The sequence below is a fragment of the Populus alba genome, chromosome 6 (genome assembly GCF_005239225.2).
Source record: "Populus alba chromosome 6, ASM523922v2, whole genome shotgun sequence".
NCBI lineage: Eukaryota > Viridiplantae > Streptophyta > Magnoliopsida > Malpighiales > Salicaceae > Populus > Populus alba.
The window spans coordinates 14,554,011-14,560,821 of record NC_133289.1 but is presented as its reverse complement, the minus strand read 5'-3'; the positions used below and the strand labels follow the sequence as shown (position 1 = coordinate 14,560,821).

The 6,811-nt window shown below is 35.2% G+C and overlaps 1 pseudogene; it reads right to left on the bottom strand.

Moving 5' to 3' along the window:
• Window positions 1–3,579: 3,579 nt before the first annotated feature.
• LOC118034633 (VIN3-like protein 1) overlaps window positions 3,580–6,811 on the bottom strand; it is a 47,155-nt pseudogene continuing 43,923 nt past the window's right edge.

Below are 6,811 nucleotides of genomic sequence, written 5' to 3'. Positions count from 1 at the left end.
AATGAAATGTGGATTGTATGGATTGTAGTTTGATGATGTGAAGCTTCAAGTTCCCTAATTACCGGCACCATGTGTTTTAAAATATAAAAAAAAAAAAAAATTATTGTTGATTTGGGCTTGGAAAGCCGGGTTGTTACATACATCATAACATAGAAATTGTGAATTTCATAAATTAAAATTGTATTAATTCTAAAAAGATAAGATGTCGAGCACCCACCTCAATCATGTGCATGTGTTTGTCTTATCCCCTCAGCCTCCTTCATACCACTAATAATACATTTATAAATCAATAATGCAACCAACATCAACATCAACATTTCATTTCAATTCTCATTCAATCATAATTTTCATTCAAACAGCAAGGAAAATCCTTAAAATTCCTTACACATACATATTTTCCATGTTCATAATTATTCTTATCAATCCAAATTTTAGAACCCTCAATCAACAACAAATTCCAAGTAAAGATTAGAGATTGATTAGTCCTAGAACATTGTTTGATGTTTTAATCATAACTAAAGTTTCAGTTCTCATTTTTAGTGTGGTTTGACTCTATGAAGAGTTAATACATAGGAATACAACTTTCATGAAGGACACAATACCTATTGTTTCCATCTACATGTCTAAATGCACTTAATATAGTAGTAGTATAAGAAATTTGTCTAGTATTATATCAGTCTGGACAAGACTCTATTTTTTACTTATATTTGGAGTTATAAAACTCCAACTAAGTCAAGACTAGTTCTATTTGAAAGGTAACATCCATACCTACAACTTTTATAAAGACGCCAACTCCAAATTACATTGATTTAAGGCTCTAAATTAACAATTATACTAGCACCTGAAATTTGTTCAGTACTATATTTGTTTGGACCTTTACTTAGTGTTTTTCTCATATCTAGAGTTATACAACTCTAAATAAGTCAAACTCAATTGCATTTGAAATATAGCATTCATACCTACAACTTTCATAAAGACACTAACTTCAAATTATATTATTTGCAAGTTGTAATTTCATATAAAAAGTTGGGCTAGTAAGACTATTAGAATTTTAATTACATGAGAGATAAATTTCACAAGCACACTAAGTGTTTTCATGCATCTCAACATCATTATCCTTACTCCATGTTCATTCTTCCACTTGTACAAGAACATATAATTCATCAACCTAATTAAAACTCATTTTAACCACCACTTCTATTTCACATAGCTTGTTCAAAAATATAATATTATCACTTATAACCTAATTTTTCTACCCTCCTCTTAAGTTAAAATAGGTTGCCCTATACGTAAGATTTTCTTTTCAATTTTTTCAATGTTCTTCCATCATTTGTTTTTGGGTTAAGCCTTTTTATTAACATCCTAACTCATTAGTTCAAAGAAACTCTGATTTTCTACACATTTTCAAGAATTCTGGAATCACAACGGTTTTTCAATTATCCTTTACTAACAATGAAATCAAAGAAGAAAACTAAAGAACACTTTTATTAATAATTTTAAGTTCAAATTGAAGAATTCTTACCAATTTCTTCTTCAATTGTTCTTCCTCTTCATCATTCATACTTGTCCCTCAAGTTCCTCTCCTCCAACCAAGCTTTCTAATTTCAACCTAAATGTGTTTCTCTCCTCACAAGCCCATGTGCAAGCTTTAATCTGACAATTTGAAAGGATTTTCTCAAATGGTTTTTAAAGAGAGGCAAGAGAGAAGCCTCTTCCTCTCTTTTTAGTTGTTGTCTAGTGTGAACAATAGCAGCTACTATAGTTACATTAGGTTTTTTTGGGTCAATTACTATTATATCCCAACTCCCCCCCCCTCAATTTTGGTTTCTTGCATAGGTCCAACACTGTGTCTTTATTTTCAGAACCTTTTCAAACTCCAATTGACCTTAAATTTTAACTCAAGGTAAAACCATATGTCTTAAGACCCCATGTAAACTTTCAACTTGATCAAATAGTTAGATTGAAAAATACATTCAATATTGTAAAATTAGACAGTAAAAACATTTCGCACCAAAATCCGAATTTTGTATACAATATAATTTACTTGTGTCTTAGACTAATTCTTTGGAGATTCCTATTTATAATTACCATAAAATTTTCCTGAGAGTTCTTACCACTTTCAGTCCCAATAGCGCGATTGTGTGCCTAGATTATATCGAAATTCAACGTTTCTCGTGCAAAGGGTCATGCGTTGATTTATTTGATATTTCTTTCTATTTTACATATAATATCATCTCATTTACAAAATTTCCTCCTTTGAACTATATTTTTTACCCGGTTAAGGATTTTTCGTGATTTATCGTTAGTCGATATTTCTCATACTATTTTATTACTTTATCTTCTTTGAATTTTAAATTAATCTCCCAAAAATGTTTATCTCAATTCATAAGATTTTCTCCCTAATTTATCATTTTTCAATAATAGTTACCCCTATTTAAACCAAATTTATCTATTTTTGACTAGAGGTTTATAATTTGACATACCCAGCTCCATCGTGGAAGAATCACCACTATCACAACAGCCCTCATCATTAAAGATGCAAGAAAAGCCCTCTCTTAGTCTTTCTACATATCTTTTTCCCCCATCACGGCTCCCTCCTCGTCCACACACTCCCACGCCACACTAAAATTCTAAAAGAAAAATTCAAAATCATTAATACAAACATAAATTCAATTAGAAACCCCTAATTTGAAAAGGAAGAAACAGAAAATCACCATTGATATTTGTACGCAAAAGCCCATGTTTTCTGTCTCCAATTTATCTTCTCATTGCGTGCTTAGAGAGAGGAAAGGAAGGGTTATTAAGAGAAGGGAAGATAGAAATCAAAAGAGAGGCAAAATTGTCTTCCCCATCAAAGCTTTCTCTCTTTCATGAAAAAAATCGATGATAGATGAAAATAAACTTGGCGCATATCAGTCACGACAGAAAAAAGAAGAATAAAAAAGATTAAGAAACCCAAAACACCCTCTCTAAATCACCAAGCCATCCAACACACTCAAGAGTATAATTGTCATTATACTATTATAATCCACTGTTAAAGCACACAACCTATATTACACAAATGAATCACTTAGTTTTTTAATTAAAATAAATGTGTACATCTACAATGCTATCCACATTTTTTTAGTTAATAGTTAATAATTATATTTTCTTATCTCCAATAACGTATTAGATCCATTAATCTAAAAATAATGAGTCATATAAACAATTGCATAATCATACTTAATTAGGTTTTATTTTTAGGATGATCCTATTAGAGATTATAAATTTTACAGTACATTTTAAAAAAACATCTCTACTATGGCATAAAACATAATTTCACGAGTCAAATAGCTAGTTAATAGATTAATAGATATAGTGCAAATTAAACTCTCAATTCTTAAAAAATCTTTGGGTTGCACTCCATAAATCTCCTGAGCTTTCGGGTCCTGTAAACCATCTAATTTGTCTTTTGAGAATCCATGTTTTCAAATTTGGCTTCTCCGGTGGCAAGCTTCTTAGGTCAGAAAACGTAGTCTCAGCATGTGTTCCATTAGATCGATCAGACAAGTTATAATAAGATGCGGACAAGAGGAAGAGTTCTACAATCTTGACATCCAATCAACTAGCAACTTTCGAAGTCCACCTAGACTACAAGACTCGTAAAATCCGCCATGAATTAGTGTGCCCTTCTTTGATTTAAAGGATAAATAATAACACCACGTCAAATTTTGAACAATTTAAAAATAAGGCAGCATGAAGCCTCGTGTGCACTATAGCACAAAGCTTCTCGTGCAAGGAGCCTTGCCTTCCAAGAAAAATGCAACCGTAGCCGCAATCAGCAACCGATCTTTTAGCCGGACAAACTTGTCAGCGATTTAAATGAATCACTTCTGATAGTGATCGAGAAAAAAAGGCCTGTACAAAGAACGGCAAAAGAATCTAGAGGAAATTTATCGCACAGAAGAAATAATCATCAAGTATATGGCAATCATGTGTTTTGGAATGAGCCGTCTTGATTTAATGCCACAGCTTGCCACAGAATCCATTCCGTGGCCTCTTGCTGGATATGATATCTGAAAAGGAGTCAACCAACTGTCCTCCCAGGCTACTAGGATCATCAATCAGAGTTTGGATAAAGGTGTTAACCACTCTACGTTCTTGTTCCGTTGATCTCAAACTAAACCATGTCAGCAATTTCAACCTAAATTCCTGGTTAATGTAACCCTCACATTCCAACCACCGGATTGTCTTCACGCAGTACTCAAAGTTCTCATCCAGGTAACCTGAACCACTGGACACACGGAATGGTGATTCATTTATCAAAGTGCTATCACAGTCATGCAAGTCTTCATTCGTGTGTGCAGCCCTTTTCCTGCACAACTCTGACAGGGAATCAACAGTGGGCACTTCCCTGCTTGGTCCATGCATCCAGGTCTGGGAGTCACCAGTACCATGAGATCTTGCTAAATGATTTTTCTCTACATCATGGGAAGCAGCATCATCATCTGCCTCAATAGCCTGCTCCAAAGTGCACCCATTATCCTCATCACGGGAGGACTCAAATGGAGTCAGCTCTTCATTCAAATCAGGCACTGAAACAACATTTAAGTCTAGCCCATGTGAAATAGATGGCACTGGATCTTCTGAAGTTTGAGGCTTGACCGCTTTGCCGCCTCCACAGCATTTTTTAGTATCAGCACTGCAGAAACCTTCAAAGCAGCCTTGCTGTTGAGCCCCAGCCAGATGAAGAATCTTTCCAAGGTCACGAACCATGAATCCAGAAGAATTAACAGCAGGTGTAGTTTTGGAATCCCTATTGTAACTAGAAGTATATCCTCCAGTGACAGTATTCCCTTTCTTACCATTCCTTGCAACTGAAGGATTAGGATTTTTTTGAATTATCTCTATGCTCTTGGTAAAACACTTAGCCTCGGAGTGACCCAAGTCACCAGCCTCTGTATAAGAAACAATCCGAAAAGTATACTCTGTGCAGGGCTGTAGATTGGAAATCAAAATCCTTCTCTGAGATCTTGGAAACATGCAAATAGGTTCTTTTGCATGTGTCTCTTCTCTACTCTTGCAATACCAGAGCTTGTAGCCCTTAATATCATCAGACAATGCAGTAGACAATTCAATTAAAATAATTACAACAGATGAGGATTTCACTTCTTCAAATAAGAATCTGCAAGCAGCAGGAAGGGAATCCTCTGTGGAAAAGACAGACATTTGATTATTCATTTAAGTTTTCCATGTTCTCAATTTAAAACAACTAGGATCACAGCAAAGAATCCTACTTATGAACTCTAACCTCTGCAATTTGGGCTTGCACTAGAAATGGTAGTGAGCCATTCATCTGCCTTTTCAATTGCAAGAGAGCAAAGTTTCTGTACATCACCAGCGACAGAGAGTCTGCTGACAATGCCACGTGCCATCTTGGCAGAAACACCATCTACTGGACCTACTTCTGTTTCTATTTTAGCCTTGGCATCCTTGACAATTCCATGCAGTTCTTTAAACCTTGAAGTCCCATCAAGTAGCCTGTAGCTCAAGTATATCCTATAACAGAGCACATCAAGTCTACGAGCATCCTTTGCTATAATTAGATGCTTCTTCCAACTTCTGTCAGTTTTAATCAAATCACAGCAACACATCAGTCCACGTTCAAAACCTATTTTAGAAAATACAAAAATTAATCAGCAGTTATTGCTTATTACTTCATTTCCAGGTACATTCTAAAACAGAACCAGAAAAACCACCCTCTTGACAAGCCATTAGATCTCTGAACTCAGTCTATATCATTGTAATCATTTCCCAGCAATAAAGACACATTAAAGAATTGGGAACAGCAATTGAACGTAGCAATGTCTAAGTGATGTGAATACAGAATTTCATGCATCAGTAAAGAACACTTCTTTCCATACAAATAAAGCTTTTCCTTTTCTTTTTCTTTTATAGAACACGCACAGATTTTTCATAAAATGACAAGAAATTTGTTACAAGGTACCACTGTACCAATGGAGAAAACTCTGGGCAGTTCAACACATAAAACAAGTGTTTGCATAACTGATTAGATGCCAGAATAAACCAACTAGTTCAGGAATGTAGAAATCATAAAAAGCATGGAATTTACTTACCCGAGAATCCCTGATACTTTACCACAAGAAGCACAACAATAACTGCCATCTAACTGCATCAATTGGCCAAGGTCAACAACCCCGACCTTTTCACGTTGAAGGGCACACTCAATATGACAAGATAGCTCACAGGAGTCCCCCTGACCATTGTCAGATGTGCAAACCAACCAGAGACTAGGGTCTTTATTGTCATCAAATAAATGACAAATACAGCAAGAGCATCTCTTGCAAAATGCGTCGTCAATGGATAGAACAGCTCTACAAGCTGAATTTTTACATATCCATGAGTTTGAAAATCCAAAACTCAGATGACTGCTCAGAAGAAGGTACAAGTCGCATTGGGTTTTCCCCCTTTCTTTGTTGCTTCTTAAAAAGAAGGTTGATTATTGGGACTAGAAGCAGCTTTTTTGGATTCCTGCTTCTTGGTAGTTTTGTTACCTGTCTTCAGAAGTTCTGTCATTTTGCTTTTTGATGAAGCTGTTTGTTTCTTTTCTTTGTCAAAGCAAGTTCGAAGAAGTTCCTTTTTGGGACCAGATTTTCGAAACTCTTGAAGGAGTTCTGGACTTCTAGAAGCATCATCTGAATTGCCATTTTTTTCCGGGGTGCTTTGCACACTGGAAGAAAGGCTTTGAACACCAGAAACTGGAAAGAAACAGCAAAACAATCTAAAAAATGAGTCTTTGCAGAAAACGGAA